This window comes from Typopeltis vanoorti, chromosome 7 (genome assembly GCF_054136105.1).
Source record: "Typopeltis vanoorti isolate ZY-2024b chromosome 7, IOZ_Tvanoo_1.0, whole genome shotgun sequence".
In the NCBI taxonomy this organism is placed as follows: domain Eukaryota; kingdom Metazoa; phylum Arthropoda; class Arachnida; order Uropygi; family Thelyphonidae; genus Typopeltis; species Typopeltis vanoorti.
In genome coordinates, this window is record NC_143555.1 from 133,391,486 (window position 1) to 133,405,403 (window position 13,918).

The 13,918-nt window shown below is 38.8% G+C and overlaps 1 protein-coding gene across 1 annotated transcript in view; it reads right to left on the reverse strand.

Moving 5' to 3' along the window:
- yata (N-terminal kinase-like protein yata) overlaps positions 1-13,918 on the reverse strand; it is a 386,793-nt gene that overhangs the window by 300,759 nt on the left and 72,116 nt on the right. The window lies entirely within an intron of this gene.

Here is a 13,918-nt window from a genome sequence, read left to right on the forward strand (position 1 = left end):
TATGATCAACAGCTTTGAATAACATCCAATTCTAAGTGAGATGTTGCTATACATTTTTCATTCCGTGCTTTTTATTTTATTTTAAAAAATATAATCAAATGGAACCATTAACTATATCCCTTCTTGATGTCCACTTCAAAAGAGAAACAGATGGTCCCTTTATTGTACAATGAAACCTGTGGAAAATTCATGACTAAACAAACACACACAACAACCACAGTAATAAGTTTTAATAAGTAAATATTTCATCCTAAGTATCAAAGGACACTGTCAGTACAGTTAATTCAAACAATTTATATTTTAATTTAATTCTATAACACGCTACTGCACGCATATTGGGATTCCATTGTAATCATGCGTCCTAACTGTATGTTATTCCTAGTATTGTTTGAATTAACTGTACTGACATTGTCCTTTGATACTTAGGATGAAACATTTACTTATTAAAACTTATTGCTGTGGTTATTATGTGTGTTTGTTTAGAGATGGTTCCATATCCACTTCAATCTATTGCAAACCATCTTTCTCCAGTCGATATATTTAACACACACACACACACACACACACACACACACACACACACACACACACACACACACACACAGGTATACCACCCCAATTTGGTATTATTAACACAGAAATCTGGTATTATTAAATGCATTTTATAAAGAGTCCACATTGTCTATTCTTCATCCAAATCACATCAGCAAGAAATTTCAACTATCAGACAAACTACCTCTCTCTCAACTAATACAACCTAAAAACTATTGAGAAAATTATCAGCCATTTTTCTCCTGCTTCCATGAAAAGAAAGGATGATGCCTGCAGAACCTCCATCCCATATAACAGAAGTATTTCTGAACATGTTTCTTATATCCTTAGGAAATTATCTTTTAACCACATTTAAACCTATTAATCAAATCAGCTCTTTGTTGCCATCTCCAAGGATAAAGTACAATCTTTGCTGATATCTGAAGTCTATTCAATTCTGCGTAATTGCAAGTTATTTTACTTTGATCACACAGGCTGATCCATCACTAAATGCATTTCTGAACACCAATCTTATGGTGAATCCAAAAATCTGGACTTTCTGAATATGGAATCACCAATACTAGCTGTAGAATCCTCTGGAATAATGCAAAATTATTGCATAGGTGCTCCTATAAATATGATGAACAACTGTTTAAAGAAAGTGCCCGAGGTGTCTTTCTTCACCACCCACACCTCGACGACAGATTATCTATAACCAAAATTTGGGAAACGTTTTAGTATGTTTTGTAATATAGTAACACACACACACACACATCCTTATATCAGATCCTTATAGTACAGGGTGGCCATAAATTAACTTTCACTCTTTGGAGATATCTGTAGCTAAAACTAATACACGGAATGAGACCACATTTTATATTGAGACTTTCAAAGGCATGGGGAGATGAATTCTGCGAAAAAAAAAAAAAAAGATTTAATACCAAAAGTCGCTGATAGGGGAAATTTTGGTGCTGGTGAAGCCGAAAGCAGTCGAATATTTGCAGTAAGCGTATGTAAAAAGGATTATGCAAATTTTACTGTGCATACATGACAGCAACACCACCAATTCCAACTTAAAAAGGGATTGGGAATGTTCAGGCAGTTATTCGAATGACTGACGAATTGTGCTCAATATGCATCCTATCTTGCCTCAGCGTGCTTTACATGTTAAGTTGTTTTACCTTAAGCAGTGCAATGCCATAGCGGCTCTTCAGGAATTTAGAAGGCTTCATAACCTACGTACAGGTCCTATGTCAGCTGTAGCACTGAGAGCTATGATTAGGTTTGAAGAAACTGGATCACTAGGAGTTAGACCTGGCAGAAGATGGAAAGCAGTGCAAGAAGAGACAGTAAAAGACGTTGCTACTGTGGTGTTCGACGACACAGGGACCAGTACTGGTCCAAGCGCTCGTGCCATAGCTCACAAACTTGATATGGCTTATGGTAAAGTCTGGAAAATCTTACGGAAAATGCTTCACTTCTATCTGTATAAGTTCAATCGTATACAAGCACTAACTACCGCATATTATGATGAGCGCATGACCTTCACACTAACGTTTCTTGCCCGAATGGAGGTCGACAATGACTGGCCTTGGAGAATATTGTGGAGTGATGAGGCTCATTTTTATCTGAATGGGTCGGTCAACACTCACAACTGAGGAATTTGGGCATCTGAATATTCCCAAGCGATCCAGCAAGTACCACTGCATTCTCCTATATCTGAATGGGTCGGTCAACACTCACAACTGCAGAATTTGGGCATGTGAACATCCCCAAGTGATCCGATCCAGCAAGTACCACTGCATTCTCCAGAAGTGACCGTGTAGCATGGCTTCACAGCCGATTTCATAATAGGACCATACTTTTTTGAGCATATTACCCCTACAGATCCTGTAACCTGCTCCATTACTGGAGAGATTTATATACGAATGCTGAAAAATTTTGTCATTCCTGCATTACAGCAAAGACAATGTTTGGACTCCATAATTTTTATGCAGGATGAAGCATGGCCACACATTGAACGTTCAGTACAGCACCTTTTACGCCAGCATTTCAGTAATGAGAGGGTTATCAGTCAGTTCTTTCCGAAGGCATGGCTACCTTGATCCCCAGACACCACTCCATGTGACTTTTGGCTGTGTGTGTGTGTGGGGGGGGGGGGGGTATTTGAAATCCGTTGTGTATGTTGGTGGCGTTCCCAACTTGCATGTCTTAAAAGAGAACATAAAACAGGCTGTTATGAACATCTAATCAGACTCCTTACGCTCAGCTATAGAGCATGTTGCACACCGGATGCAATTTGTTGTACACAAGAAAGGTCAGCACATTGAAAATTGTGTATGTGGTCCAGGGGTGCCTGATTCTGATGAATAAAACATTATTTCCTGTGAGTTTAATCACTACATTAATTTCTGTCTTTCTCGCAAGTTGTTGTTTTAGTTTAATTATTACTATTCTTATTATCATAAGCATTAGCAGGTCATCTCCACATCCATTCTCTAAATCCAGAGTAATTTATTAAAAAAGGGTGGCACACCATTTGGCAACTCCTATAGGTAGAGATGACCTGCTAATGCTTCTGCCTGGTATCTCCACTTGGGCCTGGCTCCCACTGAGGAGACCTCAATAAAGGTTGAAACTAGTCTGGGTAGTGGCCCTTCCCTTAATGCATAACATTAGACATATCTGCAAGGAGATGTGTTTTGCATTATAGGAGATACTGAGATAGGAGTGTTGGTAGCTTGCTCCACCTTTGCAATGAGTTGCCCAGGTGTTGTACCACCTTACCCCAGTCCTGAAGATACTTTCAGGCGCAAACTTTGTTTGCTCACACTTGGATAAAGGATTAAACTAATTTTATTATACCCCTTGAGGGTACATGGCAGAAATTTGATGATGATGATGTCCCATTTTGAGCAGAATCTTTTTTGCTTCTAGTAACTCCTGATCACCAGGTAATAGTTAAACATGTATTCATATGTTTAAACTCTCTGTCAGTGTCTTTATCTCTTGTGATGCTTTTGCGTGCGTGTGCACACACACACACACACACACACACACACACACACAGATATAATGTTCATATTATTTACTGAATTCTGAGAATTAGAAAAACAAATTAATTTAATCTAACACACAACATGTTTTGTCGGAATGCCAGCTTCTTCAGGCATGAGAACATTAAAAGCAAACACAAGAAACATTGTACACTACAATAACAGACTATGAATTGAAATTAAGTTTAAACTGAAGCTACAGTCCGGACTAAAGTTCTATTGTTAGGCACATGCGAGTGATTTCACGAGTGCACCAGTATCTGATGGCAGAGCTATGTGAGTCTGGCAAACTATAACCAAGTTTACTATTTATGTAAGAGTCTAGGATAATTTCTTTGGATTCAACTATGTGGCATTCTACTTCATCGTGGCATATATGAATGTTTGATGTTGTATTCCAGTCTATTTCGTGTTGGCGGCCTTCATTATTTGTGTTCACTGAGAACAGAACATGGCTTGAGAGAGCACTTGCTCTAGTTCTGCTATAAGCAATGTCTCTCTCTCTGATGTTCTTCGAGACGCAGGAGGATGGACTTCTCAGTTTGGCCATAATTCAGTTCAAACTTAATTTTGGTTCATAGGCTGTTATTGTAGTGTACAATGTTTCTTTACAGTGTTTTTTTTTGTGTTTGCTTTTAATGTTCTCACACCTGAAGAAGTCAGCATTCCGACAAAACATGTTGTGTGTTAGATTAAATTAATTTGTTTTTGTAATTCTCGGAATTCAGTCAGCAAATAATATTAACATATCTACATACTATGAGATGTTTTTCTGTAAACGTATAATACATTTCTATCCTGGATGGCTAAGGATTTTTTCTATTTTTTATTAGTTATACACCTAAACCTCTTTTTATGCAAATTTTTTTATGCGAATTCGGAGTTATATGAATTGGGATATCAAAAATAATTTTTTTTACGCAATTTTTATTCACTTTTACGCAATCAACCTAAACTCTAAGGATAAAGTCAGTAATTCAAGAAAATTCTGAGAATTTTGTAGAATTGCATTCTCGTTTCAATAAGAAAATTCTAGATTCTTACGAATTTCATTTATTGGGAATTCCCCGAATTACATAACTAACTGCACATAAAAAAGCAGTTCTTAGCAGCTTGAATTTGGTGTTTGAGTAGACAACACAGTTGCCGCATTTTTTGTATTTGCATTTTTTAAGTGAAATCAAAATAAAAATTGCGTTATAAAATTAATAATTTTGCCAAGAAATAATAAATGGTAAGCTATATGTAATTTTTAAACTTTCATTTCATTAATTGAAGATTTTAATCCAGCCCTCACATGATGTTGCTGATAACCAAAAAAAAAAAGGAAAGCCACTTCCTTGGATATAAAAATTGAAATTTTAGACTTCAAACTGGGAAAGGTGCAACGGCTGTGGGTAAGCATTTTGGAGTCTGTGAATCAACTGTCAAATCTAAAGAAAAATGAAGAGGCTGTTAGAAAAGTGGTATGTTCTGGTACAAAATCGAGTACGAAATTTTCATCATACACAAGAGATGTTGTTCTAGAAAAGGCCGAAAAAGCTTTAGTGATGTGGATAGAAGATAATGTACAAAAAAGAATGCCAGTTGATGGAAATTCCATCAAGCAATCAGCATTGAGATTTTATGAACAGATTAAAAAACTGCAGCCAGATACTTCATCTCAATCGAGGAAAAATATGAATTTCAATCAAGCAATGGTTGGCTGGCTAAATTTATTAAAAGACATGCTCTTCATAATATAAAAATTAAAGGTGAAACAGCTGCAAAAGCATTTCCACAAAAACTTGCTAAAATAATTGAAGATGGAGGTTACACTCATGAACAAGTTTGGAATATGGATGAAATTGGCCTTTTCTGGAAAAAAATGCCAAACAGAACTTACATATCAAAAATGCAAAAAACTGTTGGTGGGTTCAAAGCAGCAAAAAAGGATCGCACAGCACTCCTATTTTGTTCTAACACTTTAGGAGATTGGATATTAAAACCACTTTGTTAATTGATAAACCTCTTTAGCGAAGACGAAATAGTGGAGATTGTTTCTGAGACTCCTGAAAGTGAAGAAGTTAATGATAATGATCAAGATAACCCTACTTTTACTGCTGATATAATTAAAGAAGGTCTTAAACTGGCCAGTAATTTAGGCAATTATTTTGCCCAACATGATCCAAATGAAGAACGTGCTGGGAAGTTTTCACATGAGCTTAAGTTGTTAATGTCTTCATACAGAGAATTATATCATGACTTATCTAAAGCATCAACACAGCGATTAATAGCTGAGTTCATGCCTAAAACTACTGAAACAAACAGTGGTACTTTTGTTCAAGACATGATAAGAAGAATTCCACAAGTTGAGGCGGAAGTCGATGACGATAATACCATTATTACAGTCTCACGAAAATGAAAGCGTTCGCATTTATTGTCAGAAACTGATAGCAAATAACATAATTTTTTTATAGAATCCTTAGCAAACAAAGGAAATATGTTTTTTTAAATTTATTAAAATTCATTATATGTATGTGTGTTCTCCATGAAATGTAAATAAAAATCTTATGATCCTAACGAATTTAATGTTTGGTTTTTTTTTTCATTATTTTGCTTATATTTCAGGTTTGGAACCAATCTTCACTTTTTCTGTGCAGTCAGTAGGTTCTTTTTACTTGAATTCTATTTACGCGTAATTTTTAGGAACGTATCTAATGCATAAAAAGAGGTTTAGTTTTGTGTGTGTGTGTGTATGTGTGTGTGTGTGTGTGTGTGTGTGTGTGTGTGTGTTTTGGTATTTTTTTATTTATTTTTTTACATAATTCTGAAACTCTGTTCTAGAGACTAAACCAAATGTGGTACTTTCTCAAGCTACTTCAAGCCTCCTATAAGCAGAGTCAGTGCTCTTACACTGGACGATGAAATTTATCTCCTACCTGAAGACATCACAAACATCCATCCCAATGGTAGGATTTGAACTCACTGCCTGCTGATTGGAGAGCGAATACACTAACTAACTCAGTTAAGCGGATCGGCACATCCAAACACAGTAGAAAGATATTTAATTAACTGTAATTAATTGTGCAAAACATTTTTGTGTGAGTTTATTAAACCGTTATCAGTGCAACAGAATAGAAATGGGAAATTTGAAAGACAACAGCCTAGGTGCATGGAGAATACCATTTTTTATATGTGCATTTGTGAGAGAGACAGGTAAGTATCCAGGGTGGCCATAAAATAACTTTCCCTCTTTGGAGGCATCTGTAGCTAAAACCAATAAACGGAATGATATCAAATTTTATATTGAGACTTTTGAAATTTGAATTCCGGCAACAGACCGAAAAAGAAACACTAGCAGAAAACACAACCTCCATGAAACCCGTAACGGGTAAGACATCCAGGGCAACCCACCACATCAAGGAAATAACAGCCAACTTCGAAACCCGCAGCAAAGAGGAAGAAGTCGTAACAACCAGCGCCCCAATAAAGCGCACAAGAGAGGCAGAAACAGAAGAGGCAAAAAAGGCTAAACAAAGCAGCCTACTCTCGTCAGAAGATGAAATGGACAACATCCAAACTACAAGCCAATGCGAAGGCACCCAGCCCCTTGAGGAGGTGGTAACAAAGACAAGAAACCTATCCCCAGTAGCGGACCAACCTGCAGAACCCCATTCACATATCTGCAGCACGGACATTTATAGCGTCACAGAAATGGAATTTCAAAACGACCTCGTTATGGATATTCCAAACAGCTCCAATAGTGAATCACAGGTGGAACATGTAGAGCAACAAACAGACAACACCCCCCCTTCCTCCAAATACCAACATGGATTTTAAAATTGCCACTTTAAACACCAATGGTTTACGCAACCCCTTCGCACAAAGCACTGTCTGGAAGCTAATGTTAAGGTACAAAATTAATATCCTCCTGATTCAAGAAACCCATTTTTATAAGCATTGGGACGTGGAGAACTTCTCGAGAAGCTACCCAGTCACCAGCTACTGGTGCTTTGGGGATGCTCACTCGCGAGGGGTGGGGATACTAATTCTCCCCCCCCCCAATCGTGGGGGGGGGGGTCTTCAACGTCCAAAAGGACACCATGGGACGTCTAATAACGGTGGACTGGAAGTACGGTGGCCGTACCATCCAGCTTGTTGCAGTATATGCCCCGAACAACCCATACCACAGAAGCGGTTTCTTCTCTGCCCTTGAAAACTACCTCTTGGGAGCAGAATACCTAATAGTAGCCGGGGACTGGAATTGTGTGGAAGACACACGTTTGGACAAAGTAGGCGGGAACGCAAACTCCGGAACCGCCGCTCTAAAAAGATGCTGTGTAAATTTTGATTTCGTCGATGTCTGGAGGAGGAATAACCCATCGAAGGTAGAAATAACGTGGTGTCGTGGCCAGATATCGACGAGACTAGATAGGGTGTACATGTCCCAAAACTTGGAACAGTATGTTCAAAGGACACGTCACACCACAGCACACAACATGTCAACAGACCACAAATTGGTCATTTTAAAAATTACACTCCCAGAGGTTATGGAAACAGCCAGAGGTCCTTGGAGGCTTCCTCCCACCTTTCGTCTTTTTAGCGACCAGCTACAGAAACTCTGTGATGAATGGACAAACATCAACTGGGACTGGGAAAACTGGCTGCACTTTAAGTGGCAGGCTAAGGAACTGTTTCAAAAATGTGGGCGCGAAAGGGTCTACCAACAACGTAAACGGCTGAGGGATCTCTACAGGGAACTCGGCTGGTACCGGTCAAGCGAACGGAGCGGAGTTCCCTGCAGACATCTTATCAGACAGGTAGAAATAGAGCTGCAGAAAGAGCGGCAGAGTAGAGTCGATGACCTCGACTTTCGCATGAGACTCTATCTCAGAAATTTGGAAATACCCTCCGCCGCATTCTACAATCAACAACGGGTGGCAGCAAACGATGAAAGAATGATTTACCAGATCGAGGAGAAATGCCAGATTCTAAATTCAACCCATGAAATACTCCGTCACTTTCACCAGCAGTATCTCGGCATCTTCGCTGACCAGCAGGGCACGGATGACTTCAGTGAGTGGGATGTCAAACGTTTTCCCGAGCATCTTAGCACCCTGCATGACAGGCCGATAACTGCAGCTGAAATAAAAGCCACATGCAAAACGATGAAGACAAAAAAGACCCCAGGGCCAGACGGACTGGGGATAGAATTCTATAGATCTATCTGGGACCTTGTACTGCTAGCACTAGTAAAGATCTTTAACGAATTCCTCACTTCGGGAAACATCCCCGAGGAATTCGCTAAGAGCTATACAATCTTTATCCCCAAAAAAGACCGAGATCGGACCTTGTCAAATAACTGGCGTCCCATCTCCTTAACTAACCTAGACTATAAACTTTTCGCAAAAATTATCTGTACACGCATTAAGGGTGGAATAGAAAACATAATAACAAGTTCACAGGTCTATGGAATCCCAGGTAGATCTATGGAATTTAATCTCTTCCTGCTAAGAGACCTAATCAGACTGGCCAAGGAAAAAAAATACCCCCTGGCACTTCTCTCCACCGACCTGGAAAAAGCGTTCGACAGCGTCAGCCACACGTACTTACAGGACACCCTAAAAAAAGTAGGCATAGGCCCGAGACTTCGGCGTACAATGAAACATATGTACGCGAAGGCCTCGACACAACTGTCTATTAATGGGTTTCTGACAGAACCAATCCGTATAAAGAGAGGGGTTAGGCAAGGCTGCCCACTAAGTCCCCTTCTCTTTTCCCTAGCATTAGAACCCCTCATCAAAAGAATAGAGAACATCCCTGCAATTTATGGTATTCCACTGCCCCAAGTCTCCAAACAGTGCAAAATAGTAGCATATGCAGATGATGTAGTGGCCACACTCAGAGACTCTGAGTCTATCTGCATCTATCTTGACATACTGCAAAACTTCAGCATAGTCAGTGGTCTCCGAGTTAATGCACAAAAAACCAAAATCAAAAATTTTGGAAATTTCCATAACACCGGACTTCCCTACGGTTTAGCACTGCATACGCAGCACCTAACAATACTAGGAGTTCCCTTTTCTGAGTCGCTAGCTTTACCAGTTAAAAAATTACAGGAAATAAGTACGGAAAAGATAAGTCTATTCAAACCGACCTTTTTCTCCTTTTATGGCAGAGCCACAGTGATAAAAACAATCGTTACCCCAATGCTGATGCACACAGTCAATATCACAGGCATCACACTGCTACAAGAAAACCAATTATCCAAAAAACTCATAGATTTCTTCTGGAATGGAAAAAAACATGAGGTTAAAAACAATACCTGCAACTAAAACATGAAGAAGGGGGTACGCTCTGCCTGATCTCAAAAGCTTGCTTTATGCAAATACATTCAAAACCGTATGGAAGGCCTTAAACTCAAACCATATTTCAGGCCTCCTAATTAGATATTTTATAGGACTTTTCCTCCCCCTCTTTGGAACCACGGACTATGCTGGACCCCGTGCAAGGGTTATGCCCAAGTGGTACCGCACACTAGTAAAATCACTCACAGTACTTAGAGACAAAGGAACAGAAATCCTCACACACAACGAAAGCAGTATACTGGGATTTCTTCCAACTCTCCAGGCGTGATACACCAAACCTCGGGACAAACAATGAAATTCTCTTTAAAAACATCAAGAATAGCTGGGGACAGCCTTTTCATCTGGATCTGGCCTGGTGAACAGCTTATGGGAGGCTCCCGGTGAAACAAGTTAAATCTAGGTACGTACCCAGTCTGTGCGATCCCTTTTGTGATGTCTGCCGGGGCGTGGAAACGGTGGAGCATTTCTTTTATTTTTGCTCACCAGCCCAACGCGTCTGGCAAAGACTGAGCACAGCACTGGGAATCCCGATGCTATCACTAGAAGAGGTCATACACCTGCAATTCCCGCCACCAGTCAACAAGACCCAAAAATTCACCATTTTTTTAATTAACGTCTTAAAGTATCACATCTGGAAGGTACGGAAAAAATCCCAGGTACGGGGTGCAAATTTAATGTACGCAGGAATAAGGAAAGGTTTCTTTTTTTACCTTCCTAAATTTCTTGCGCAAGAGAGACATCTACTAGGCGACTTTAAATTTGTGAACAAATACTGCAAACCACCGAAAATATGCTTTCTTATACAGGGACACATCAAGCCCTGTATATTTCATTAGTATCTCCAAAACTCCACCTAACTCTCCCTAGGAAACAACTACTCTATTCTTCCTCGCCACAAAGCTTTCGCTGGCACGGTTTCCTTTACTCCAAATAAGGGGGGTAGATCTGAGAACCCGGGCTGCGAAGGCTTACTGCGAGGCGGTGCTGCTCCTTGTGAGCGGCATCTCCCGGGCCAGTCTTCTACCCCATTCTAAGTCCCAGTGGTACCAGGTCTGTAAGTTCCTTATTTTGTTCCCTTTCAGTTCAACTGACTGGACCTTAAGTCCTTTAATTTTTATGTAATTTAAAAAAAAAAAAAAAAAAATGTTCTAACTGAAAATACCGTTTTCAAAACAGGTCAATGGATCTCCTTCATAGATAACTGACGAAATTATTAAGGATAAATTTATAAGTGAACTTTAGTCAAAATTTTTATGATTAAATTTTCTTTTTTTTTTTAACAGATAAATTGAGAATATGTGTCACAGACCAATTAGCCATATAAGGCTAAACAGGTTGACTGAGGCCTCTTTTACCTCCTACTATCCTACTCTATCTTTCATTATTCTCCTCTCTTACTGTTTGCTGACCCTCAGCATGCTTTATTCTCCAAAGGCCTATGATGAGAGACATGAACTCCCATTCGACCTCAATAAAGGTCGAAACTAGTCTGGGTAGTGGCCCTTCCCATAATGCATAACATTAGACATATCCGCAAGGAGATGTGTTTTCATTATAGGAGATACTGAGATAGGAGTGTTGGTAGCTTGCTCCACCTTTGCAATGAGTTGCCCTAGTGTTGTACCACCTTACCCCAGTCCTGAAGATACTTTCAGGTGCAAACTTTGTTTGCTCATACTTGGATAAAGGATTAAACTAATTTTATTATACTCTAACCAAGTGAAAAATAAACTTTCAACCTTCAAGGGGTGTACAGGATATGATAGTACTACATGAAAAATTTACATCATTACTAACTTCCTATCTACAATTTTCCTCCAAATCAGTCTGCTACTTGTCAAGACTCCAACATTTTCAGATCTTATATTTCTATTGTGTAAGGCACTATTGTCAATCCACCTATATCTTGGTCTTCCTCTGGGTCGTTTTCATGCCAACCTGGCAGAGAACACTTGTTTTGCTAATCTTTTCTCACCCATTCTGTTTAAGTGACCATACCACCTGAGATTAGCTCTGCTAATGCATTCCTGAATGCTGACAATGTCAAGTTCTTTCCTAATAATTAAGTGTACTTATAACATCGGATGATGATAGAGAACATTTATACACAGCAAATACACATTTAATTCTTGCAAAAAATGAATGGTAATATGTGACATGGCATGTGGCACTGTCTTGCTGGAACCAACAATGGCATTCACTGACATCAAGAAGTGCCATTAACTGTGTGATGATGTCTTGGTACACGGAGCTATTAACCGCCGTTTCAAAGAAAATGGGTCCCACTATATGACGGCATGATATCGTACACTAAACTCCAATTTTTTGGGAATGCAAAACTTTTTCATTAAAAGGATGTGGATTTTCACATGACTAAATCCTACTGTTTTGACTATTCACATGTTAGATTACCCAGATACCCACTGAGGTGAACCAAACCTCATCACTGAACAAAACTGTATCAAGCATCTCTATACTACGTTCTGCAATGAATGAGTGCAACCATCTGTAGATTATTCATTTGCCTTTATCTAAGTCCTTCAGTTCATCGCATACTAAACTCCAATTTTTTGGGAATGCAAAACTTTTTCATTAAAAGAATGTGGATTTTCACATGACTAAAATCCAATTGTTTTGACTATTCACATGTTAGATTACCCAGGTACCCACTGAGGTGAAACCAAACCTCATCAGTGAACAAAACTATATCAAGCATCTCTATACTACGTTCTGCAATGAATGAGTGCAACCATCTGTAGATTATTCATTTGCCTTTATCTGAGTCCTTCAGTTCACGGACTGAGTGCACTTGATATGGATGAAGGTGTAGCGATCTCACAGCTTTCTGAGCTACCGTATGACATTGATGATTGCATGTCAAATTTCCTAGGCTTTTTTTCTTTCCTAGGGACCGCTGCAATGCTTTCTTTACCTTATCCATTTTATCATCGTCAAAATGAAAAGTCTTCCAGAGCAATTCCTATCTGTAACAGATCCAATGTCCCGAAAACACTGCACTAATCTCATTATCGTTGACTTCTGTACCCAAATATTTCTTGCAAAATTACTCAGCAACACATGCATAAGAAAAATTAACGAGATAACTTTCCAAAATGAAAAGTCATTGCAGCTGGCAAAAAGACATTTCACTTCCACAACAAAGTAACACTGAGAACAACCTGTACACGTATGACATTGGAGACACAGTGAACTAGGTGTCTCCAATAGTTTGTAATAATATGATAGTGACATTTAGTGGCATAACGATTTATTATAACGATTTGGAAACAACTGGTACAAATTCAAACTTTCAGTTGCACAACTTTACAGTCACCCTGTATTAGGATCAAATGTAGTATATGTGTAGGATTTAAAAAATTATAATATTAAACCATATAGTTCTTAATATGTTTCATAAATAGTTCTATTAATAGTTCTTAATAACTTGAATTTCATATTGAAAAGAATAACATGTAAGAAAGTTTTAAAGCGAATAAACGTTGAGCAGTTCTCAGATTTGAACTGTAGACTAAAATACAGAAAGATTATTGAAAAGAAATTGAAAGAGTTTGAGAACAGGAATCAAACCTTGGAGATTCAGTGGCAAACTCTGAAGAAAACATTGATTGATTCTGCCAGAGAGGCATGTGGTGAGGTTGTGTGCAAGGATAAAAAAATCAGAACTCCCTGGTGGACACAGGAAGTTAAAGAAGCAGTGAAGGAAAAGAAGAAAGTATATCAAAAGTTCCTGGCAAATAAGTCAGCTTTTACTCTTACAGAATACAGAGACAAATGTAAGAGAGCTAAACAGTGTGTAAAACTAGCTAAACAAAAGTCATGGGAGGACTTTGGCAAGAATATAGAAAATAAATATCAAGAAGGTGGCAAAATATTCTGGAGGTTGTTGAAGAAGCTTAGGAATTGGAGGAAAGAGTGCTGTAAAAGGAGTTAGAGATGATAAAGGTGACATGAAAACAGGAG